Source organism: Podarcis gaigeae, assembly GCF_964106915.1.
Source record: "Podarcis gaigeae genome assembly, chromosome: 15".
NCBI lineage: Eukaryota > Metazoa > Chordata > Lepidosauria > Squamata > Lacertidae > Podarcis > Podarcis gaigeae.
The window spans coordinates 13325582-13352435 of record NC_139692.1 but is presented as its reverse complement, the minus strand read 5'-3'; the positions used below and the strand labels follow the sequence as shown (position 1 = coordinate 13352435).

Below are 26854 nucleotides of genomic sequence, written 5' to 3'. Positions count from 1 at the left end.
AAATATACTCGGAGTAGAAACCTCCAATCATTAGTACTGACCAAAATGCTCAGCGAAAGGGGTGGTTTTTTCTTAGCACCAAAGTAGCACCAGGGGATCTGCTACAGATTCTCAGACCCTCCAAGTATCTCTATTTTCCAGAGACATCCCTGATTTAGAGAAGCAGTCCCAGTTTCGGATTTGATCCCAGAATGTCCCACTTTTCCTTAGGATGTCCCTGTTTTGATTGGAGAAATGTTGGAGGGTTTGGAGTTATCCGACCCCACCAGCCGTCAGAAGGCAATCCTGCATAGGGAAGGTTTTTTATGTTTAATGCTTTATTATGTTTTAATACAGTTGTACCTCGGGTTAAGTACTTAATTTGTTCCGGAGGTCCGTTCTTAACCTGAAACTGTTCTTAACCTGAAGCACCACTTTAGCTAATGGGGCCTCCTCCTGCTGCTGCTGCACTGCCGCTGCACGATTTCTGTTCTCATCCTGAAGCAACGTTCTTAACCTGAAGCACTATTTCTGGGTAAGGGAGTCTGTAACCTGAAGCGTATGTAAACTGAAGCGTATGTAACCTGAGGTACCAATGTATATGTTGGAAGCTGCACAGAGTGGCTGGGGCAACCCAGTAAGAGGTGCGGGGTATAAAAAGTAAAATTATCATTATGGAATGGGACGTCCTTTTTTTCATCGGATACATGTTGGAGGGTATGGATTCTTATTTCTAAAGGTCCCAGGCCATTTGAAGAAAAGACTGCCTACATCCTGCACTTGGCAGCCTAGTACAGTGGAAGCTTGGGTTTCGAACGTGAACCGTGCGGGAAGCACGTTTGCAACCTGCTGCGTCCGCAACCCGCAGCACCACGTCTGCGCACGCGCAGGTTGCGATTCAGTGCTTCTGCCCATGCGCAAAGCACGATTTAGCCCAAGCGCAAGCGGTGAAACCCGGAAGTAACCCATTCCGGTACTTCTGGGTTCAGTGCGGTGCACAACCTGAAATCGCACAACTTGAAGCGTCCATAACCCGAGGTATGACTGTAGTATATTTTGGGCTTTAACTGCCTTGGATGGGGCTGCTGTGAAAATCAATATAGCTTCTCATGATTAGGCTAGGCATCAGTATCTGCTCATACTGATGTCATGTCCATGTTCAGCTTGCCATGTTAGTATTGTGAGAGAAGCAGTGCCAGATTTACGTATAAGCTAAACAAGCTATAGCTTAGAGCCCCACTCTCTTGGGGGCCCCAAAAAAATTAAAGGAAAAAAATACTGGGTGTACATTTCCAAAATATAAGATAAAAACCAAATAAAATAAAACCTACATACAGCAACAGTGTTTTGTGTTGTGTAGACTCCTATGATGTACGTAATGGGCCCCGCCTGCTCCCTAAAATATCACTGGTTTGCTCATTTCTATATATAGGGTGCCTACATTCTGCATGTGCAAATGGCTTTAGATATCTGTTAGGTCTATAAATTACCATATAGCATATATTCAACACAAAAAACAGTGAGAATTGTTGACAAAGGTCAGCTGGACATATGAAGGGCCCCATTACTTTCAGTAGCTTAGGCCAGGGCCTCATTAAACCTAGATCTGGCCCTGGAGAGAGGAAGAGGGGGAAAGCTTGCCCAGATTAGAAGAAAGGTAAAAAAAATCAAGTAGTTATGTCAATAAACCCTGGCTGATATTACAAGACAGATGTGTGCCTGTTTATTTTCATGGAATTATGGAATTGTAGAGACCCCAAGGGACATCTAGTCCAACCCTCTGCAGAGATATGCCATAGTGTGATGGCTTGGTATTGCTCAATAGTCTTGATATTGCTCAGTCGTCAGCTTGGAAAGCTGGGACTAATAAGGTCAACAGAGAATCTTGTGGCACCAACAAATTTATTACGACATAAGCTTTCATGGACTACACTCCACTTCACCAGATGCATGAAATGTTATCCTGAGTTACAGTTGCAGGTGCATAATATGAGAGGCAGTGTGGTGTAGTCCAGGACCTGGGAGACTAGGGTTCAAATCCCCACTTGGCCAGGAAGCTCACTGGGTGACCTTAGGCTAGTCACTGCCTCCCAGCCCACCCTAAAAGTAAAGGGACCCCTGACCGTTAGGTCCAGTTGCTGACGACTCTGGGGTTGCGGCGCTCATCTCGCTTTATTGGCCGAGGGAGCCGCTATACAGCTTCTAGGTCATGTGGCCAGCATGACTAAGCCGCTTTTTGGCGAACCAGAGCAGCGCACAGAAATGCCGTTTACCTTCCCGCTGGAGCGGTACCTATTTATCTACTTGCACTTTGACGTGCTTTCAAACTGCTAGGTTGGTAGGAGCAGGGACCGAGCAATGGGAGCTCTCCCCGTTGCAGGGGTTCGAACAGCTGACCTTCTGATCGGCAAGTCCTAGGCTCTGTGGTTTAACCCACAGCGCCACCCGTGTCCCTTCCAGCCCAACCTGTCAACCTGTTATTGTGATGATAGATGAAGAGAAGGAGAACCAGGTATGGTATCTTGTGCTCCTTAGATAAAAATGTGGGAAATAAATAAACAAATGTGTCTGCCTAGCAGTAGAGATTGTCACTAGTGAGGTCAGCAAGAAATAAGATGCAAGGAGTCTTGAAATTGCTAAATACTGGAACAGCTTCTATATAACAGCACAAGACCTTTTCATAGAAATGAGCCGTGCCGTAGCATATGAAAGTTATGTGCTTAGAAGCAGAGTATACAAAGGCTGTTTCAGGAGCAAGCAAATCTGGCTTTTATAGCTTGCAACTCATCAAAGTTAAAATGGGCCCTTATGCTGGTGATGGATTTTTGGAGCCTAAAAGACTACAGAACAAGCATCAGACTAGAGAGAATGAGAGCTTCAGTGCATCACTTGAAGCCTGGGGAGACTCCTGCATGTCTGAGTGGCAGCCTTTGAAATTCATTTATTTTTGTCTCTGGCAGCTTTGATCAGATTGTCAACATGGGGCCTGACAAGGACTTGTTGTGATGATGAGCGAGTGATAAAAGTATCTTCTCTCTAGAGGAGAGACTGATCCAAGCTGCTCCTTTTCTCATTATGTAGGCCTGTAAACTGTGCAAGAGAGACACTAGATGTCGAGAGGATTCTGAACATGCCGCAGTTATTGTTCTGATCTATGCTGGAGCAGGGGAATGCGGGAGGCTTCCCTGCATCCAGCATGTATTTGCATGGAATTAAAGATGGTCTTTTGATCCACTGTCTTCAAAAATAAAACCACATGGAATGACTGGATGCCAAGAATGATATTGAGGCTGCTATTTTGGGGCTAGCAGGGAAGAGGCTGCAGACTGAAGATGGCAATCCTAAATCTTGAACGGGAAGATTTAGACCTTATCCAGAACTTTGCCAGGTTCTTACGATGGCAGAAGAATGCCCTTATGTTTCTCCATTTTGTTGCTAAGGTGGAACAATCTCCCTCCTACAGGAGGAAAATAGAAGGGAAGAAACTGCACCAGTTCCACGAATGATATAGCTCATGATGTCCAACCAGTTGACCGCAATCTACTGGTCGATTGCGGGGTGTCCCAGGTCAATTAGGTGGTTTATTTGCCACAGCATATATTTCAAACATTTTGACTGTGGGACACATATACCGTATTTGTTGATGTTTAGTCATTTACTCGTGTCCGACTCTTTGTGACCCCATGGACCAGAGCATGCCAGGCACTCCTGTCTTCCACTGCCTCCCACAGCTTGGTCAAACTCATGCTGGTAGCTTCAAGAACACTGTCCAACCATCTCATCCTCTGCGGTCCCCTTCTCCTTGTGCCCTCAATCTTTCCCAACATCAGGGTCTTTTCCAGGGAGTCTTCTCTTCTCATGAGGTGGCCAAAGTATTGGAGCCTCAGCTTCAGGATCTGCCCTTCCAGTGAGCACTCAGGGCTGATTTCCTTAAGAATGGAAAGGTTTGATCTTCTTGCAGTCCATGGGACTCTCAAGAGTCTCCTCCAACAGGGTTGCCATATTTCAAAAAGTGAAAATCCAGAGGCAAAAGTTTATTTTACTATATGCCCAGGAAATTCTGCCCGGACCCAACGGACGAATTCTAGACATATGGCAGCCTTATCTAAGTGACTTTAATGTAACGCTACATTGGATATAACTAGGGTTACCATATTTCAAACAATGAAAAAGTTGTTGAGTTTTTTTTAAGTTTTGCCCAAAGTTGTTGAGTTTTTTTGGAAAAAATCGCCAAAAAAATGCCATTTTTGAGCTATTTCTATGGAAAATGGGCACTGCCATATGTCCAGATTTTCCCAGACATTTGACCTATTTCCGCCCGGACACTGTTGCAGTATTCCAGATCTGGCCAGGAAATTCCGGACATATGGCAACCCTAATACAACCCACAATTGCTATGGTCTATACAACCAGTGCTTCTCAGCCCTTGCTTAAACATTCCCATTGGAGCTTAAACATTCCCATTGGAGAACATTCCCATTGAAGATTGCTTTATTCTGCAATCCTTTAGGCATGTACAACTGCTTTGAACATGGCACTGTACACCACACCAGTTCTTACTTTTCTTCTTGGGGATGACTGCTGTATTGAGAGAAGAAAGGGAATGATATATTCCAGATCAGACTTGCTGGTGGCGACAGTGGTGCTTACCACCTCCTGAAACATTCTGTATCAGGGAAGGATAGTCAATGGAAGCCCAATGGAAGCCCTCAGACCATATCTAGCTTACAAGGGCTTTTCCATCCCATGCTGTCAGGAGTCTGCGCTGGAATCACGGTTAACCTGATCTATCACACTGAACGGGTAGGAACACATCCAGTGCCCCAAAAAACCGCAATGTGGGCCATTTGTAGGAGCTGCAGACCTCACCAAGCCTCCGCTTCCCAGTCTCTTTTCAGCACAGAAGCTCTTCTATTAACGGGTTCTTGATCCTGTTTATTTGGCCTTTAATCCACCAAGAATAATTGTCCTCATCGGGAAGTTAGCATTTATTAGAAGAGTCATTTTCAAAACCCTTAAGCAAGTCACAGTGATGAAATGTGTCTGTTTTTATGGGGCTTTAAAATGCAGCTTAATCATTGTAAACAAAGAAGAGAATCATGGACAGTGGAAATCTGGAGTAATCCCAAATGGTGAGAGAAGCAATGTGTTATCTAAAGAAGAAAACAAAAACAGAGGCCTGAAGCCCATAGCTCTGTTTATTTTATTCTTGGCCGGTGGAATCCTTTCACAGTGCAAAAGCCCCAACAAAAACTTAAAACAGCAGTAGCTATTTATATAGACAAGCACAGAGTAAACACTCTCTGATGGAGTAGTCCACCATTCACAACACAGCAGCCATTTTTTTTTTTTTTTTTCGGGAATCCTGCCACTTCCTGTTTCCATAGAAACGTGGCTCGCCCTGTTTCGCCCTTATCATTTCCCTAATGTCTAGACCGCCAAGAATTCTAGCGCATGGAACTTTCCTAAATAATAGGAGGCATTTCAGCTGATAAGCAGTCAGAGGTGTCTCACCGCACATCTCACATGTTACGCAAAGACCAGGGGCGGGGGGGGGGGGAGAGAGAGAGCGCATCTAAAAAAACCCCAACCATCTCCCAGAAATCTTGAAATCTTGTTTGCTTTGGAAGCAGAGACTCTGCGGCTGTTGGGATACACACAGCAAGCTCCACAATTTGGTGGCGTGTATAATATTGCACGGACGCGGGTGGTGCTGAGGGTAAAACCTCATCGCCTAGGACTTGCCGATCGCATGGTCGGCGGTTCGATTCCCCCGGTGGGGTGAGCTCCCGTCGTTCAGTCCCAGCTCCTGCCCACCTAGCAGTTCGAAAGCACCTCTAAGTGCAAGTAGATAAATAGGTACCGCTTTACAGCGGGAAGGTAAACGGCGTTTCCGTGTGCTGCTCTGGTGCCGGTTTGCCGGAGCAGCTTCGTCACGCTGGCCACGTGACCCAGAAGTGCCTGCGGACAGCGCTGGCTCCCGGCCTCTAGAGTGAGATGAGCGCACAACCCTAGAGTCTGTCAAGACTGGCCCGTACGGGCAGGGGTACCTATAATATTGCATAGGCTTTTCTGAGTGACATATACACAGCTTTTACAGGCTTTAAGTAAAAACACCTCCTGGACTCATCAATCTCTCTCCTCTGTCCTTTTAACTTTGTTGTCAGCAGCTACTAGTTGGAAGAGATTGGATGAGTTAACATCTCTGTTTACCCCTTCCCCTTACTTACTTACTTACTTACTTACTTACTCCCCCCACCCCGTCTTTTTACAACAAGGGGCCAGTAATATAACCTTTTAGGGCTTTGAGGAGCACCATTATCCTCTTCTGACTGATGCATCCTGCAATTGTATTCCTGCCTTGGATAGCTTTTGTTTTGCTTCGTAGTGCAGGAGGCAAGTGGCCGAGCCCGGAGTTAATGAGGGTAATTGCTGCTGCAAGAAGACTGCTGTAAATATTATGCTTTGGGATTCTAGACTGCTAGGTTAAACATCATCCTTGCTCTGCAGTCATCCTTGGAATGCAGCCTTCCAGCGACAGAAATAAAGCTGAATCTGTTAAGAGTGAGCCTTTCTGGATCTGCCTTTTCATGTAAAAGGGATGGGGTGGGGAAGGGCAGGGGAAAGGTTCCACAAGCAAAAATATTTGTTCTAACTGAACAAGGTGCATGGTACTACGCTGGCTGAAGGCGTTGCCGAAAGGAGGCATGCAAGGCGTCATCCCACTGTAAGGTCTTAGGGACCCCATTCGGGATTTGTATAGGGTTTATTCCTTAGCTTTTTCTTCTCCCGATTACAAAATCTTCTAAGATTATACAGTAATCCTATAATTATACAATAATAATAAAAAGGGGTCTGCAACTACCAGTGCAGATCCCTATGCGTGAATCAATTTTTTGTGCATGGACTTGGGCAAACGATTTGCACTGCTCCGATATCTTCCTTCAGAGTGCCTTTAGTCTAAGGTTACCAGACGTCCCCGTTTCCCAGGGACAGTCCCCAGATTTACAAATCAGTCCCCTGACAAAATCCTATCATTCCTACTGAAGTAGAAAAGTGTCCCCGAATTCATTGAAAAAAAAAAATCTGGTAGCCTTACTTAAGCCGTGTTTTCTTTGAAGTTTCATTGTATATAACAGAGCTTGCGCAACATTCCCTTGAAACAGAAACACCTTGTGTTTTCAGTGCATGTTCCTAAATGCTTAAGCTTTAGAGCGTACGGGAAAATTCCTCTTCTGAGTTCTTCCGACGCATCTTCTTCAGGGTAGCCCTAGGAGCCAATCCTCAGTGGCCGACTCACCTACTTTCGTTCTGATTGGCTCTGATCAGCACAAAGTGTGTGAAGGCTTCTTCTCAGTGGCTGAAAAGCTCATTTTTCGTGCTGATGGGGCAGCTCCAGAATGGGGGAGACAGGAACCCTATCTTCAACCTGCCATAGTCCCGGACCACTACACCACTGCATGGATATGTCTTATGTACTGAGTTGAATAGGATCCAAAAGGCAGCAGTCTGATTGGTCCTAGAACAATAGGATTCAGAATGCAGCCGTCTGATTGATCCTAGAACAATAGGGTCCAGAATGCAGCAATCTGATTGGTCCTAGAACAATGCAGCAGTATGATTGGTCTGCAGGAGCCACCCAATCCAGCTCCAGATGGAAGTGAATCCGCAACCTGATTGGCCTACAGGAGAATCCCAGAATAAGCCAATCATTGTGTAAATAATGTATATAAAGCAGATATTTGGGGGGAACTTGCATTCCTCACTGCTATGAGCTGCATAAAGAGCATGAAATCCACATTGAGTATATTTCAATATATTTTTACAGTAGTCATTTCTCTACATAGCTGACCTTTTTCTCAAATATGCAAGGCAACTTACAGAGGTTGTCTGAGCATTTTTCCATCCAAGCTGACCAAGGCCAGGCCTGCTTGGGCTCATCAAAGTGGATTGTATCATATGGGGGTTGGAGGACATGCTCTTCAGGGTCCCTTCTATGATTCTGTGTGCCTTCTGACTGCTGGGGTATTTATGTGACGCTGAGGCTTCATGGGAAAGAAGTTTAATGGCCAAAAGGAGCTCCTATGCCACCCAGCACAGTCATGTGATCACTAGTGCCATGCCACTAGTTTATTCACTCCCAGAAAAGTTACCAGCACCTGTGGAAAAAATGAGTAATCTGTGAATATTTACACAGCCAGTGTGGTTCTTTTTAAAAACTCTGTTGGTGTTACTTTCTGCCAGAGGCGTTTGCTTGATGTTTGAGGGTCCTTCTCAGCATGAATGGTGGCAGTTTCTGTAATGTAGGCAAAGCACCTCATAGGCTCGTAGAATTGCAGAGTTGGAGGGGACCCTGAGGACCATCTAGTGCAGGGATGTCCAACCATTTGACCACGATCGGCAGGTAGATCCCCAGATGTTCACAGTCATTCGCAGTTGATTGTGTGATCCCTGTTGATCGCTGGATGAAAAAAGCATTGTGATGAAAGTCTCTGGCTCCTGCTGTCCTCGCTCTATCCCTCCATTGCATCTAATGGGCATCCGTTTGTCGTTTGTTAGCCTCACCTAAAAAAAGCTCGACAGCTCTGGCGTCTCCCCCCTCGAATGACAATAGGTAGATCACTGCTATTATTTATTTTCTACTGGGAGTAGATTGCAGTCTCTTGAGAGCTGAACGTGCCTGATCTAGTGCAACCTCCTGCAATGTAGGAATATGCAGCTGTCTCATATGGGGATGGAACCCACAACCTTGGTGTTATCAGCACCAGGCTCTAACCAACTGAGCTAACAACAGATGCTTCTGTGGTGTACTGCTGCTGTTGTATTTTGTGCAAGGAATGTGGATACACAACCCTCCGATGGCTTGCGATAATCAAGAAATCCCAGCTTATAATGACATGTGAACATAGCCAATCAAGGGTGGGCGGTGGGGGCAGTTCGCCCTGGGTGTCACCACTGAGGGGGGATGACAAAATGCCAGGTGGCACTCACCGTGGGGCCTGCAGCGCGCCCGAGCCACATGTCTCTCCTGTGAGTGACATGGTGGCCCAAACAGTCCGCCTGCTGCCTCCCCCTCAGCTGTAGGGTAGCTGAGTGGGAGGAGGCAGGCTGACTCTTCAGAGGCCCTGCGGAGCATCCTGCCCCAGCTCGGGCCGTGGGCAGCTGGCTGCGCGTCTCGTGCACCACCCCAGGTGCCCCATCGACTTGCTCCGCCACTGTAGCCAATGGCTTGCTCTGCTACCTTGTTGTGTTGCAGCAGTCCAGCTTTGGTTGCACTCAGACCTAAACACTTCTTTTAAGGATCCTTAAATCTTTCTCAATAGAAAAATTCATTTCTTTAAAGAAAAAAATAGTAAGAAGACATCTTTTTGCCATAGCTCCCCCTTTTCTTGTTCTTAAGGCTATTATAAGCTTATATGAAAGGCAAACAACATGGTAATTCTTTACGCCCCCCCCCCCCGAATAGCTGGCATGGAGTGCAATTCCTGTTGTTCTATAGATGATTGTTAAACTATTTGCTTTTATTTTTTTTTAAAAAAAAATCTGTTGCACAGATTTATTCTCACATTTCCATCTTCCTTTTAAAACGTCTCTGTAATGCCATGCCAAAATGGAAAAAAGGCACAAGTGGTGCAAGCTGAAACATTAAGATGTTTAAAAAGTGTGTGTGTGTGTGTGTGTGTGTGTGTCAGAGTGAGTGAGTGCACACTGAATTTAATATTGAATGTGGAAAGAGAAAAAGCAGATTGCAGTCTTTCTTGAAGTCTTGGACAGCAAACAATATTGTATTCAGTTGCTGCAGAATAAATGCTTTGTGTTACGGCATGCTCAAGATATGATCTCAAAAAGTCTTGCCAACTTTGCACTCTTTGTGCCAATTCGCAGGCCGTTTCTGGAAGGGGGAAGCAGACCAAAAAACAACATTGCCAGGACTTGTTAGCAAAACATTTTCATCATTCAAAGGACTGCCATGCTTGAAAGTGCGAAAGATACCAAGCATGCCCAGTGACTCATAATGTACATACTTTTTACTTTCTTTATTTTTTTTTAATTGTCCTGCAAATTGGGCGGTTACATTTATTAAAAAAACTGTCCCAATGTTCCACACGGAGGGGGCGGGTGGGCGGGCGTTGTATTGTGTGTGTGTTTTAAAATAATCCTACATAAGTTCTTGTGTTAGTGGTTAGGAAACTTTCACTTGGTTGGGTTTGAAAATGAAAACAAGGTTCTTCAGAGTCAAAGTACTTTTGATTTACCAAAACCTACAGGACGAAACCAGATTTTTGGTAGTTAACCAAGGCAAGTTATTTTGGTGCTTCTCTGAGATTATCATAGAGCAACTGTGATTCTCAGTATTTTCCACAATAATTATGACGCTCGTTGCGACTCTTTGCACATACATACCTTCCAACATTTCTCTGATGAAAATAGGGATGACGTAAGGAAAAGCGGAACATTCCGGATAAATCAGAAACTACTGTGGCTTCTGTAAATCCGAGACTGTCCCTGGAAAATAGGGACACTTGGAGGGTCTGCGAGAGAGCCTATTGGCTCCACTCCTTGCATGTGTTTGACTTCAAACTTTATGTGTATGTAGGTTCTGTACACAGGAAAGTACCTTATACTGACTTAGGCCAGTGATCTATCTAGGTCAGAATTATTTCCACACCATGGATGGCTGACCTGGGGCCTTCCAGATTTGCTGGACCACAACTCTCATCATTCCTGACTGTTGGCCATGCTAAGCAAGGAATGATAAGAGGTAGAGTCAACAATATATGGAGGACTCCCACTGATCAACTCTGGCTGATAGAGGGATGTGCCAATTCATACCACGGGTTAATCTAGTTCACTATTATCTATAGTTATTGATGGTGGCTTTCCTAAGTTTCAGACAGGAGTATTTTCCAGCTATACCTGGAGATACCGTAGATTGAACCTGGGACCTTTTTTCTGCAAAGCATGTTTTCTGCCACTGAGCTACATTTATCCATCACCTGCTACCTGATTCTTTTAATTGACGATACCAAGGATTCAGCCTAGGACTTATTGCCTGCAAAGCATGTATCTTACTATTCAGCAGCATCAGTGATGAGAGAGCTCGTTGAATAGGCAGAATCCCAATTATGTTTGCAGAGTCCGTGCTTATGCTCTCTGGGTGTGCAAGTAGGTCAGGCGTCACAAACCTTCTTGGACTAGTGGGCTCATTTTGAATTTTGAGAGGGTGCTGGGGTACCAGTCGCAAAATGGCTGTCATGGAGAGGGTGGGGCACAACACAAAATGGTTTATCTGGGGTAGCGTGGCATAACACAAAATGAGAGGGACAACCACCCCCAGGAAAAAGATGCATGGTAGTCACTCTCATTTCACAGAAAGAGCTTTGAAGGTGACCGCATTTTTTGCCCCATAACTTTCAAGGAATGCTAGAAGCTTTTTTCTTTATTCTTTTTAAAGGAAAGCTCAGAGTCTCGGCCACTTGTGCAGAGACACCTCTGAAGCCTTCATAGGGGTCACAGTCCCCCCCCCCCCGGGCACAGAATTGGTGACTCCTGATATAGGCCCTTTCACAGGTTATGGTGAACTCAGGTATAGGGCAAGGCTAGCAAGCAAGCACAGTCCCACTGCCCCACCTACTTGGAGTCACCACAAAGTGTGGTGTGGTCTGAGTGGTGGGAATGCACAGGAAGTGGGGTCCATTAATGGATCCAGCTGAAATAATTTCATGGCCCTGGCAGATGGTGAACAGTAGAGTGGTTTCCCAAAGCTCTGTGGTCACTTTGGAGATGCCATTTCTCACAGGTAAGTTTTACTCTGCGTAGACTCATTGAAATGAATGGGCCTAACCTGGTCATATGAATTACGTTGGGTCTACTTTGAGCAAAACATAGATCCCACCCCAAGCTCTTTGTTCCAATCCAACAATGGAGATCCACCATGAAGAAGACCTTCAGCGTGCATTGCAGATGTAGAGGAGAATCTCGGTGTGAGTGCCTTCTGCATCATGATGTTTATCCATATACGGTTCCCATAGGTGGGTGAGTCTATTGATGGAAACAGAGAATATAAGCCCACCAGGGAAGGTCCAGAACAGCAGTGGGGAACCTGTGGCCCTTTAAATGCAGTTGGTCTACAACTCCTGTCGTTCTTGGCCATTGGCCATAGTGGTTGGGGCTGATGGGACTCCAACGACATGTGGAGAGCCACAGGGGTACATGATTTGAGTTGGGTCAATTTCCCCTCTTGGTGTGGTCATATCAGTACCCTACATCTGGCAGAAACACATTCTGAGAATGTGTTGATTAGTAAGTAATTAGATTTTAAAACATACCCAAACACCCCTACAGTGAGCATGAGGCTGTGTGCGGCTGGCAGCATAGCTAGTGTTTGAGAACAGTTCATTCCAAGGGGATTGCTTTAAACAGCAGGTCATTAATCAAAAATCTTGTTTCATTAGAAACGAATATGGCATGTTAGTTTTTAATCTAATCGCCTATAAATTTCAGTTTGAGAATAATAATAATACATCTTCTTAAGTGGTGTGGCTGAGTCATTGGTGTCTGAGTAATGGAGTTTTGGATGGTGAGAAGAAAGCCCTCTTAGATCATATCTTTCAATAAAGATTTTCTAGTATCCTCCCAGTCTTATTTCAAAATGTTTGTTTAAAGTGTGTGCGGTGCCCATTGTCATAGTAAGACAACATCTTTCCATAGGGCCACATGAAGTCTTTTTTGTCTCCTTAAGCTATCTACAGCCTACCTTTAGCAATTTTGGTGTCCACCTCCTCTGCTCCTGTAGTTTCTCCTGGGACAAGGAATTATTGAATAATGGACCTTTTAAAAATTACAGCAAGAGTCACCGCATTAAGAGTCTGGCTACAGTACAAGGAATCTATTCAACTGATGCTTAAAATCATGGCCAAAAGCAGCTGCTCTGCCATAGAGTAAAAGAAACTCGCCATTAGCTGTCATCAAAAACAGCATGTCTCTATCCCAACTGCTAACAACATCAGGTTGCCTGTCTCTGCACACAGGTGCAGAAGAAACTAGGCCTTTCTGAGTTCCCAGGACTGGGCCTGGAGAACGTCAACCCATCTCCAACATGTGTTTTGAGGGATTTCTATAGATTCTCAGCACAAGTTTCCCCCCACTAGTGATTCTTAAACTGTGTGTGGCAAAGGGGGCTGAGTGCGCTTTGATGAATGAAGTTACCATGCTTAATTTGAGATTTACGCAGGTTATCAATATATGTTGACTTTGTGATTCAACGTTTACTAGTATTTAAACATGCCCATTGGAATGGGTTTATTCGAAGAACTGCCAAGTCCCTTAAGATTCTGCCCAGTTATCAAGACCATCATTAGATAGAGGATCAACTTGCAGGTAGCTGTCTTTTTTCCTCATATACAGGTTATATCAGGCTTCCTCAACCTCGCCCCTCCAGATGTTTTTGGCCTACAACTCCTATGATCCCTAGCTAGCAGGACCCAGTGGTCAGGGATAATGGGAATTGTAGTGTCAAAACATCTGGAGGGCCGAGGTTGAGGAAGCCTGGGTTATATAATAAACACACTGGGCTACACTGTTATTTATTTTATAGGATAATTTTGGTTCTTCTGCTTCCCAGAAAAAGCCCAGAGAAAAACAAACAGAGCTAATTAAGGCTACCCAAGTACGATACAGTGTGTGCGTTTGCAAGATGCAATGTTTGGCATAGCAGTTTTGCCCGATATAATACCTTCTTATTGAAGAAACAGAAATCTCCTACCAAGTTTTGCTGCAGCCTGGAAAACCATTCACAAACTTGTAAATCCCATTAACTTCAGTGACATAGCGGTTACAAGTGGTTTTCGGGCTCTGCCCTTGTTATTTTCAGTCATTTGGATTTATTGAAGGAGGGGAACTGGGGTGTCAAAGGCAAGTCACTCCACCTAAATAAAAACAAAGCCCCGAAGCAGAGGATCTTTTGTGCTGAAGGATCAGAGACAGAAGCTCTGTTGGTTCAGCTTCCTGGCTTCTGGCAACAGGTCAGGCAGAGTTAAGTGATTTAACTTTTTAGAAAGGAGTTAAGTCCTCTTTCAGGGCTTTTTTTTGTTTTTGTTTTTTCTTAGGATTAGAGAAAATGTGGGTGTTTTCCCCCACCACTCCACCCTCCTCCTCCAGGCTTAATTCTGAAAGAATGCAGAAGGATGCATTCAAGGGTGCTGTCCGGAGGCACCCAACTTTAATCACAAGGTAAACCTTTTGTGGAGGTACCCTAGTAGAAAAGACAGCCATTCTAGGGTGCTAATTAGCTCCGAGTTAAGCTTCTGACAAATCCAGCTGAAATAAATGTGGGATGGGAAATACATCCAGGAATGCAGGTAGAAGAATGTGAGCGGAGGTGAATGAATAGCCTCGGCTGATTATACATCCCCTCCGCAGCACTCCGACAGACAGGTAGCGGGGGAGAAAGGACGTTTAATCTGAGACCATAGAAAATTGCATTGTGGCCTGCCTTGAAGGATCTCTGCCTGGGTTTTAGCTGCTGTCGTCAGCAGGACTGCCCTTTCCTCAGGGAACTGGAGGAGAGGCAGAGAGAGCACCATGCTGGGGTATAGAGTACATCCTGGCAGGGGACTGGATTTGATTCACTCCCTTAGCATCATTATTCTCTACAGAGCAAAGAAATTTTAAAAAGGGGTATCTAAGTGAAGCAGGCAAGTGGAGTATCTAAGTGAAGCAAGCCACATTTAACAGAGGCGATATAGAGAAAACATGCTAGCCATGTCTTCTGTTCCTTGCAAATAAGTCACTTTTTGATTTGTCTTATTTTGTCATTGTTTTGTTTGCAGAGATTTGCTGGCTGAATATATTTGCCTTGCAGCAAACTCAGCAAAATATTAACTAATTTTGTCTGATGAGTAAGGAAACATTTCAGCATCCTCAAGGGCAGTTCCATTACACACACACACACACACACACTTCATTTTAGTCATGCCACAAGTTCATTTGAAAACTGATGTAATGTGAAATAAACTCTTAAAACTGCCAGAAGCAGCACCCAGGTGTTTAAAAACACAGTCTCAAAAAGAGCCCAAAGTTATTTCAGTAGGGCATAGTGGACAGAGCATTTAGACTGGAGAGACACATGTTCAAATCTCTGCCCAGCCATGGAGCTCCCTGGGTAGCCTTGGGCCAGTTATTCTCAGCCTAATCTGCTTTGCATGGTTGTTTTGGCTTAAACATGGGAAAGGGGGTACCATCCTAAGCTCCTGGAAGAAGAGTGGGATAAAATGTTTGAAAAGCTCATTTGCAATCTATCTTACACCTCAAGGAAAGATATTTAAACCATAGGCTACATACAAAAAAAGGTGTTGCCTCCTATTTCTCCAATAGCACCCATAAAACTTCTGGGGACTGGGCTGGGATAAAGGAAGCACATCAGCCACAGGTGGATTTGAACCACAGCTCTTCCAAGAAATGAGGTGCAGGGCTGCCTCTTGAACTGTTCCATGTGCTTGAAAACCATGGGGTTTCCTGAGCCCTAGCAGCTTAATGTGCTCTTTACATGGCTCTCCCTGTTGCGATGATACTGATACTGATACTGATACTGATACTAATACTAATACTAATACTAATACTAATACTAATACTAATACTAATACAGTGGTACCTCAGGTTACAGACGCTTCAGGTTACAGACTCCGCTAACCCAGAAATAGTGCTTCAGGTTAAGAACTTTGCTTCAGGATGAGAACAGAAATTGTGCTCCGGCAGCACGGCAGCAGCAGGAGGCCCCATTAGCTAACGTGGTGCTTCAGCTTAAGAACAGTTTCGGGTTAAGTACAGACCTCCGGAATGAATTAAGTACTTAACCTGAGGTACCACTGTACTAATTTATTATTTATACCCCACCAATCTGGCTGGGTTTCCCCAGCCACTCTGGGCAGCTTCCAACAAAGTATTAAAATACAGTAGTCTGTTAAACATTAAAAGCTTTCCTACAGAGGGGTGCCTTCAAATGTCTTCTAAAAGTCTGGAAGTTGTTCTTCTCTTTGACATCTGGTGGGAAGGCGTTCCACAGGGCGGGTGCCACTACCGAGAAGGCCCTCTGCCTGGTTCCCTGTAACTTGGCTTCTCACAGTGAGGGAACCACCAGAAGGCCCTCGGCGCTAGACCTCAGATATCTCCTTGCCCTCTGCTGTCTGTGTATGATAACCTCCTCTTCCTACCACCGGGCTCTGGCCTGATCTACAGATGCAGCAGAATCAGTGGTGGTAGAGAGCAGCACTTCAAGGTGCAGCTTGAGATGCAGGGAGATCACATATGGGAATACTCTGTTAATGAACTCCCTGCAAATAGACAACCAGTACGAAGGGCAAAATGGCCAAGTTGTTGTTGTTTAGTCGTGTCCAACTCTTTGTGACCCCATGGACCAGAGCACGTCTGTCGTCCCCTTCTCCTTGGGCCCTCAATCTTTCTCAACATCAGGGTCTTTTCCAGGGAGTCTTCTCTTCTCATGAGGTGGCCAAAGTATTGGAGCCTCAGCTTCACGATCTGTCTTTCCAGTGAGCACTCAGGGCTGATTTCCTTCAGAATGGAGAGGTTTGATCTTCTTGCAGTCCATGGGACTCTCAAGAGTCTCCTCCAGCACCATAATTCAAAAGCATCAATTCTTCGGCGATCAGCCTTCTTTATGGTCCAGCTCTCACTTCCATACATCACTACTGGGAAAACCATAGCTTTAACTATACGGACCTTTGTGTGCTTTTTTATTTATTTACAGGGAGTCTGTTTTTATTCATTTGGTGGTGGTGGGCGTATTCAAAAGTGGTATCCCACACCAGGCATCATAGAATCATAGAATTGTAGAGTTGGAAGGGACCCCGAGGGTCATCTAGTCCAACCCCCTGCAATGCAGGAATCTCAACTAAAGCACCCATGACAAATGGCCACCCAGCCTCTGCTTAAAAACCTCTGATGGAAGAGTCCACCACATCCCAAAGAAGTCCATTCTTGTCCAACAGATCTTCCTGTCAAAAAGTTGTTCCTGGTGTTTAATCTCCTTTCTTGAAACTTGAAGCCATTGGTTCGAGTCCTACCCTCCAGAGCAGGAGATAAACAAGCTTGCTCCGTCTTCCAAGTCACAGCCCTTGAGATAGCTATCATATCTCATTTCAGTCTCCTCTTTTCCAGGCTAAACATACCAAACTCCATCAACCATTCAGAGTTTCAGACCCTTGATCATCTTGGTTGCCCCCCTCTGCACATCTTCCAGCTTGTCAATATCTTTCTTAAATTGTGGTACCCAGAACTGGACACAGCATTCCAGGTGTGATCTGACCAAGGCAGAATAGAGTGGCACTATTGCTTCCCCTTATCTGTGTAATAATTTAGGCCGCAGTCCTAACCCCCTTACCTAGGAGCAAGACCCGCTGACTTCAGCAGGACCTATTTCTCAGTAGACCTGGTTGGTTGAATTTACTTACATGCCACTCTTCCACAATGGGCTGCACCCAAAGTGGCTTACAGCAAACATCCAAAAATTAAAATACAAATATACAAAATATAGAGCATGTCAGTAAATTTCAAAAATGGCAATTTAACAAACACAGAATAAATTCAGTATTACCAAAATACACACACCACAATATAGGTTTAAGTACTGTAAATACAAAGCAAAACAAGAGTTAACTGACAATAAAGTTTCTAGTTTTCCTGTACTCCAAGCAGCTTGGCTTACAGCTCAGAGGGGAAAGGTCCCCTCACCAGGCTAGATGACACATACAGCTGGCTCCCAAATCCTTACTCCAGAGGAGGCTGGCAGCAGCAAAAAGCAGAAGCTGGGCAGTGCAATGATGGTCAGTCCCTTCCCTAGCATCCTAGTGCATATCTTATTGGTTAGGAGTTCACTGTTAGTATAAAGTTTATCCATGAATTCTTATGGAAGCATCAACCTTTTATTTTCACTCCTTGAAAGAAATGTTTTCGCTAATAGTATTACAATTTATAAGCACTTACCTGGATAAGAGCCAGCCATTTCCTGAGATCCCCTTTTCCCCAAGACTCCATTGTATTTATTTTAAAACTTGGTGGAGGTGGGCTTTTGAAAATGCTTTGCTTAATTTAAACCCTTTGTTTTCCCTTCACTATTAATGTCAATATATATGGCCTGCAACAAAGAATCTTGTTTTGTCTAGCAACGTTGATCCTTCCAAAAATGCTTATTTTTAGAACGCCTAAAAGTCAGCCAAACATGCAGCAGCCACAATCTGTCTTCTTTTAGACAGGAAAAATACAAGCTTCTATTGGGTTTTTGTTTGTTTGTTTCGTTGTCAACTCCACAATGTTCAAGTGGATTCTAACCATAGCCAGATGACGTATAATGTCACTAGGGTGGTTGTGTGCCCTAATTTACAATGGGCAGTCCTCTATTGGGCTGACACTCCTCTATTGGAAGCGTCCAAGTCTTGTTTAAAGAGAAAGAACCCCAAGAATGGTGAGCAGGTGCCATGAAGTTTGAGATCAACAGTGAACACCTACACAGAAGAAAAAGTAGACACCTGGCCATAGTTGTTCCCACTACTCTGAGATGTATTTTAGTTAAATGATAGCAATTCTTCCTAATTTTACATCATTACGTATAAATTGAGGAGGTGGGTGGCGCTGTGGGTTAAACCACAGAGCCTAGGACTTGCTGATCAGAAGGTTGGTGGTTTGAATCCCCGCGACGGGGTGAGCTCCAGTTGCTCGGCCCCTGCTCCTTCCAATCTAGCAGTTCGAAAGCACGTCAAAGTACAAGTAGATAAATAGGTACCACTCTGGCAGGAAGGTAAACGGTGTTTCTGTGTGCTGCTCTGGTTTGCCAGAAGTGGCTTAGTCATGCTGGCCACATGACCTGGAAGCTGTACGCCGGCTCCCTCAGCCAATAAAGCGAGATGTGAGCCGCAACCCCAGAGTCAACCACGACTAGACCTAATGTTCAGGGGTCCCTTTACCTTTACTTTTTACATATAAATTAGATACGTAAGTTCTTTGCAAATCTGTGTCCTCTTTTGAGGTGATACATTTCCACTATTTTGGGTGCTATATAAATGAGACCCCAGCTGGAGCTAGCTGAATTGCCCATGGTGTATTGTCATTGAAGATTTAGAAATATTTTATGACTGTTCTTCCCCATGTCTCTATATGTTAAAGGAGAGAGATAGTTGGAGAGGCGAAACAAACTTATTAGGGAACAATCCCCATTGGACACAATGGTCTTAATTCCAAATAAACATGTATCGGAGACATAAGGCATGTTCAGGACTGTATGTTTGCATGAGTGACCAAAGGTAAACTTGATCAGAACAAGAGTTATTGCAGGAGCTACTCAAATGCTACAGCTATTAGGAAGTAAGATCATCACTCCTGGGACGGTAATACGTACAGGATAGGGGTACATGCATTCTTGAGCAAAGATAAGATACTGCGTTGAATTTCATGAATGCACATTTCCATTTTTTCCTTTCATTATGAATGGGTAAGTGTGGCAAAGAAAGGAATCACAATAGCAAATGAGAGCAGGACTGTACTCTGTGTATCAAGTGTAGAATTTTATTTATGGCATTAGAATTACACTGGCTTTGTGCCAGTGCAAAAAAATCAACCCCGTGGCACTCCTTTCAACGTTTTCAGCTTCCCCAAGGAGAGTAGTTCTAGTTAGCAAATGAGTAGCTTTATTTATTTATGACACATGGCCATTTTTAATTTCAGAATTTGTTATGCATATCATCACTGTGGCCTCTGGGGACATCAGGCATAAAACTGAACCTCTGATATATAGCATTCCGTGCTGCTGCTGGTAAATATATTAACTCAGCTTTGCAGAAGACTTTCAGATAATTTACTAGCTCACCTGTCTACAGCTACAGGCCATCAAGCAGACCCAGCAGCAAGTTGCCCTTTGTTTATTTTTGTTTAATTGCTACCTTTATATCTCTCCTTTCTTCCATGATGCATAATTCCCAGACAGACTCTTCAGGGGCAGGGACTCTGAGTGACTGACCCAAGGATATTCAGTGAGTTTCATGGCTGAGTGGGAGGATTTGAACCCTTTCAAACTCCCAGGCCCTAGTCCGGCACTCTAACCACTGGAGCACACTGCCTCTCAAATATGTGAGCCCTGTAGTGCTCTGGCCACTTTAAACTGCTATCATATGCCTCTATGCAGTGCTTTTTTCCTTAAAAAAATATGTTTAGGGGTACTCTCATTTTGACTCAAGAAAATCACCATTTTATAGTTCAAATCGGGGGAAATAAATACAGTAAATGAACAAAAGTGCAAAAATTCGCAAAATGTTAAGGGGTATGCATCTCCCTGCGTCCCCCCAGAAAAAAATCACTGCCTCTGTGAATAAATAACGCACGTAATTTTTTTAAATGGTTTTTATAAAGGAGCAACACTGCAATCCCACACCTGCTTACCTAGGAGCAAGTCCCACTAAACTAAATGGGGCTTATTTCTGACACTAGGATCGCAGCGTTCATCTCAGTAATGTGCGCAGCGATAAAGCCCACAGCAAACCATAAACAAACTTCGCACGTTGCTAGATCTCATTGAGAAAACTGGAGGTCAAACAGAGTTACACATGCCCGCAGCTCCGCCTCCTTTTCTGGACGGCAACGCCCATGTTCCTACGGGGGGAGGGAGAGAGAAACACCTTCGCTGTTCCTTCCTCGGACTTCCAAGCGGCAGCGCCCCCCTTCGAAGCCAGCCGTTTCCTCAACAAACTCGCCGCCCTCACATCTCCGCTTAAGCAACGGACGCGGCTCGGCCAGGATTGAGATTTCGCTCTTTTACGCACGCACCCCCCACCTTCCATTTGTTTACGCCATTGGTACATTCCAAGAGTGTTGCGGTGGAGGGAGGAGGGAGGAGCGCGGGAAGGCAAAGGAAACCGCCGTTCGGCTGAGCGAGCGCGGTGGGCGGCGCTTGAGGCGCGAGCCCAGCCGTTTTGACTTGTGAGGAGAAGAAGGAGAAGGAGGAGGAGGAAGGCGGAGCCTCAAGCGCGCGCCTCCCTCTCCGTCTGTGAGAGGCTGCGCTCGGGCGCGAGCGGGCCATGGGGCGGAGCTTAACGCACCCACCCACCTACCCTCGCGAGCGGAGCCGAGCGCGCGCCTGTCGCTTGCTGGCTCGCGCGGGCGGGCTGGCGGGCACGCGCGCGTTCCCTCCCTCAGTTCAGTCAATCAGTCCGTCAGTGCTTGAGAGTCGTGTGTTGTTCGTTGGCGGCGGCGGCGGCGCAGGACGGGACGGTCTGCTCTGGCCGGTTGGTCGGTCGGTGTTGGATGGAGGGTCCCGTCCGCCTCGCCTGCTCTCTCTGGAATGTACTGGGGGGCGGCTGCCGAGTGGGAGCGAGGGCTCTATGGGCGCAGGCAGCGCCGCTGCTGCCGCTGAGGAGAGGTGAGAAGGAGGGGAGCCGCGGGGGTGGGGGCGGGTTGGCTGCGGTGGGTGTGTTAAAAGCCGGTGAGGGGATGAAGAGAGGCCGAAGTAGTGCCGGGGCTTCGGGCCGAATGCCTTGAGCCCGGCCAGCCCTGGGTGTGCGCGCGTACGTGTGAATGCGCGCTTGGAGTTACAGGTCATCTCAGGAGGGCAAAGTGTAGGGCCGGGGGACGCTGCTGCAGCTGCTGAGGGCCCCTCAGAGAGGAGGAGGAGGTGCTCTTCAGTTAAATGGTGAGGCTCGGTGTTTACAATCGGTTCGTTTTTACGGCTACGTGTAAAGAAAAAAACCTCGGATCGTCGTACACTGTACTCTGAACCGGGAAGTGGGGCGCGTTTGTGTGTAAACGAATCGGATCCGAGCCGGGTGTTAGCTGCAGGCTGATTTTGGCGGGGACACCCCCACCCCAATGCACAACACCCACACACCCTGTAAAAAACCCAACAACACGGGTCATCAATGTGCGAAACAAATAAACACGTGCGCACATGTGTGACACCTTTAAAGGCTCGCTGATTTATTGTGCGAGTAAGCTGATGTGGGCTACGTGCAGCAAGCAGCCCACTCAATCAAGGCAAGAAGCAGTTAGGTTTTGCGCTGAGGCGGGAGCATCAGCAATGTTTCATGGCACCTGGAAGACAGTTTTATCCGGGATGTTAGCTTCACGAAAGCTGCTGCCATAATAAACCTGCTCCTCTAAGTTGTGCCGCATTATTTAAAGACATGAAGCATGATCCAGCCAGCCACATCTATGTTGGACCACAGTTCATGAAAGTGGGATTCTGTAGCCCATGTAAACTTATGCCACAATAAGTATATTGCTTTTAAATATGTTACAGAAGTGAGGCTTAGGTTTCTATTGTGTTCTGGTGTTTATAATGCATGTTTCACGTTATAAGGTACTTTAGGTCTCTTTTTTGAAAAATGCATCTAATGAATGCAATTGATAATAAAGCTTCTTAAAGTGCCCCAAGACTTTCTTCTGTGTATATGTGTTTGCTTTAATAAGCTACCATGTCTACTCCTCTGGAATTTGAGGATATAAACTTTGCTTAATCTGAAATAGTTTCTCATGCATCTGCCCAGGGGGAAGTAATTGGTGTGGAAGTACCTTTTTAAATCCTAGAACTGTGAAAAGAAGGAAGCATTATGACTTTAGTCTTTAATTATGGGTGTCATTTTTGATATCACAGTATCCATCCTCTAAGGTTGGCACTTGAAGAAAAGATCTGTTTGTTGTTGAGTGCATCCAAGCTTTCCCCCTATATACAAAGGGATGAGCACCTCTTACTCAGCTGTACTTTTCTGCAGAGTGCATATGCAAACTAACACTGGGGTTCTGGAATAACCAGCACCTCCTGGTTCCACTTATAAATGTGAAAGGGGTTTTGGGTGGGGGGTGGAGGCAGATGATTCTGCTTAACAATTTCTTAACTTTCATTTTTACCTGACAATGGATGAAATATTTTGATTGGTATGAATATACCCTCTTGCACTTGATTACTTTACTTTAAAATAAGTTAGCCCAGTACAAGACATCACTTTTTATGTCTTCTGCCCCCATATCCTATACTTCCATTAATGTAAAAAAATTCTTCTGCCTACTTTTTGTTACCTGACTTTGCAGTCAGAGGTAACCTTACCTGATTGTGTTCCTGTCATTTATGATGCAGTTTCAAAAGCTCTAGTGTGTACATGTGGAAGGAAGAATACCTGTGATTACCTGTGTGAATTGGAAGGTATTCTGTTCCTTCTGGTTAAGGCATGGATGCTGTATATCCATGACCAAATCCCACAGAAGCAGATAATTGGATCCTAAGCAGCTGCCATGTCTGCAGTCTTCTGATGCTGTCTTGATCAGAAACTTGCTTTTGATAGAGCCAAGAGCAGTTCCTGGCACTTCAATGGGAAATGTGATTGAGAAACTTGGTTGTCAACTTCAAACTGTTTTAAGTTCTGGCACATCTCTTTATGAACATGAAATTGTAAGCTGCATCTTGTTTTTCTTAAAAAGTATTTATAGCAGCTACATGTTGGGAGTTCTTCTCATTTGGGCTGAGATGAAACATCACATTTTGTCTGGAAAGTTTAAATTAACTGTTGTTAACTGCTGCTCAACTAGAAAGCATTCTTACCAGGAGCAGCCTGCATTGCCGCTATCTGTTATGCACATGTTAAAATTGCATAGTGTCCAAATGAGTTGTGTGGAAGAAAGATATTATAAAATAAGAAAAGTTTGTTTCTCTGTACTGTACCTAATTTCAGAGGAACAGTTTGCTTACTTAATCAGGAACATAATTCGCTGTGACTTGTGGGTTTACATAAGAGAATTCTTAGCATTAAGTTCTTTCAGCATCTTAATTAACCAAACTTGCAGGAGATTGATGCCTCAATCTGCTGTTCCTGGAGGCTATCTCTATTGATTTCTAAGCAGAGTATTTATGATTCTGTGTCAAAACACTTGTGTTTGTGTCAAAAGGAGATCAGTTGTGATTTTAACCCTGCATCACTCTTAACAGAGGCTTAGCTGGTTTTAAAACTTTGTATTCAAATATGATTTTTTTCTGTAAAAAGAACTCTATAGTGTCATTTAGTTTTCTCAGAAAGGACACAGTAAAGAGTTGTATCATGTTGCTTTAGTTTGTAGGTTTCATAATCCTTGCCCAGTCTAGCAGGTGGTTTGACTTTCAAGTGAATTAAATTGATTGTTTAGACAGCCAGGTCAGCAAAACAGTACAGAATGAGTTTTCTATGTACCAGAGCAAGAACTGTTGTACTCCTTTTACTGTCAAAGTAAGAGAGGACTTGGTACTGAATTCAATTTAGGAGGCCTATAATCTGATGTTTTTCCATGATGGATAAAAAACATGCAGACCTATTTTGATGTATTTTTACATTTTTTTTTGCGGGGTGAGTGTTTCTTTTTAGTTATAGCATGTACATAACCTAGGGGTTGAATCTAGTTCATAATGACCTATTATCTGACAGTTTCCTTTCACAAGTAATAATGGTTGTAGTCTGTCTGCAGCACATTTTAAACAGGATTTAGGGCAATATTATTTTAAATGTTAATGTTCTCTAACTGTGAAATATCCCTTGACTTTTAGCCATAAAAGTTATTTCCCAGGGCCATTTGGCAAATATCTCATGATTTTCAAAACTCATAGTATTCAGCAACATCGGTGTCATGTACAAAGAGATTTCATTTTGAAGGTTAAAAATCTAAAGGAAAAATTAATCACTGCTAGCTTGTTTTCATGCTCAAAGAGTTAAGCATGAATGTCTTGCTGTTAAAATGAAACCATGCAGCATGCAATAATAGGAAACATCCCTTTGTAGAATATGTAACATTTTGTATGATTCTTTTTATATTTCCTTAGTTCCCTTTTTCAGCCTTGCGATGTACAGTATCACTGTCACGCACAATCTGGGTAATAGTACTGAGGTGATATTAATGTGACTCTTTAAAATCAAACTAATTATATCTGCCTGAAAGAGCCACATTAGTGTGATTCTTGCTCCCTAGTGCTTTTTTGGAGCCCTGGAGACAACCTAGTGAATAGGGCTGAAAATTCATTCTGTATTTGATTAAATGGAACAGACTCGTTGCTTCTTACCCCAGCAGGGGCTATGAGATCTCTTGATCCTCGAAGCGGCTCATAGACCCTGGGAATTCCATTAGCAAGCACCTGAGGAATTTCTGCCCTGCAGTGCCTTTTTTTGTAATACGGGTGGGGGTGGGGAAAATAGAACAAGAAGTATATCACTCTTGATGATGAGTGGGGGAGGCTACACCAGAAGAATCTGTATGTTGGCAGATCTAAAATCAAGGCATGACTTAACAGCTTATCTAGTGAGAGAAAAGCCCAACCCCAAAGAATACGAATAGTTAGACACTGATGTTTAAAGAGAACTGTACTTTACTTAAGGCACTGAAATTAGTTCAACCACCCTTATTATTGAAACCATCACTTATTTCTCAGTCTGAAGAAGCAAACCGGTGGCAAACCATTATCAGTGCAAGCACTTAGACTTGTGGAGTGGGTGAGTCTTTTTAATAAGATAGAATATAACAGGCAATGGTGTGTACTTTTTATTTGCCAGTTAATATAAATTTGGTTTTTTAATTATTTTTAATTATTTTAATCATATTTGTGGTACTGTTTAAAGCATAGATTTTTGCTGAGAGAAGCCTCTAGAGCATTATTTTGATCACACTGATTCTTTTTTAAAGTCTGAATAAGTAACAGATTCTTGGTAATTAACCTTTTATTTGTAAACGTTTCATCTTCCCCCACAGGAAAAATATTGGTAATTGAAGCATTTCTCAATAGTTCCAAGTTTGTGTTCATTATCTTTTTATCTTAAATTTTTGATAACATATGCAAATGGTATATGATTTGTATGCAAGAATATATATGGATTGCACTATACATGTTTGATCATTTGGTGATTATCATATTTCTCTATTGAATGGTATATTTCTTATGTGGTCCATTGTTTCCATTTACAATTTGTACATGGAATTTATGTCTATTTTTTAGACATACTTCATTAAAAAAACTAAGGTACTTAGCAATTGAATATTGCACCTTGCCTGAACATAATCACAAAGATTGCACAGGTAGTCTTGTGTAATGTGGCTTACTTTTAAGGATGACAATCTCTTCTCTAAATACATACTCCCCTCTACCTGCTCCAATTTTTAAACATTATTTTTTAATTGAAAAGATTTAGGAAGCGAAGCTTATTCTTTAACATGATTCTTGGAGGATGTGCTAATTTCAGGGTTTAGATTTTCTGTTGTTATTTGTGTATGTACATTAAATGTGGAAATTGTATTGATTTGATTTACAGCACCAGCAGTGCTTTTTCTTCTTCTAAAGAAATGTTTAGGGGTACTCTCATTTTGACTCAAGAAAATCACCATTTTATAGTTCAAATTGGGAAAAATAAATACAGTAAATGGAGAAAAGTACAAAGATTTGCAAAATGTTAAGGGGCATGCATCACCCCAGGAAAAAGCACTGAACATCAGTATTGGCTAAGATTGTCTCTGGTACTGTCTGGGTTTGGAATCCAATTTTAGTAGCTGCACTGACAAACATTTCCAGTAGCATTTCTAGTTTGTCATTTGGATATTTTAAAATAGAGCATTTGAAGGGGGAAGAAAAATGTAAGGAGTTCCTTAGATTTACGTAATTCAATCGGTTGCATGAAATATACTTCTGAAGTAAGATTGAAATATTATTTGTTTGTAAGTTTCATTTAAGCATAATTAGGTATTATGTGGGCTAACAAGTATAATAAATAGCTTAAATGTCAGCCTGGTAAAAGCACAAAACAGTGGGAAAATGATAAAATGGTATTATATTGATTGACATAAGAGCTAATATTTTAGGATTACAACTGAATCG

The 26854-nt window shown here is 43.8% G+C and overlaps 1 protein-coding gene across 4 annotated transcripts in view; it reads left to right on the top strand.

Annotated features, from left to right (window-relative positions):
- CDON (cell adhesion associated, oncogene regulated) overlaps nucleotides 1-26854 on the top strand; it is a 116048-nt gene that overhangs the window by 35684 nt on the left and 53510 nt on the right. The window contains exon 1 of one of the 4 annotated variants that reach the window (XM_083713442.1): nucleotides 21186-21400. The exons of 1 other annotated variant lie outside the window; for it this stretch is intronic. The gene's annotated coding sequence lies outside the window, so the exon portion shown is untranslated. Of the gene's footprint in view, nucleotides 1-21185; nucleotides 21401-21526; nucleotides 21671-25314; nucleotides 25482-26854 lie in introns of those variants that run through there. 2 more of the 4 variants (XM_083713445.1, XM_083713444.1) reach the window with 2 other exon arrangements.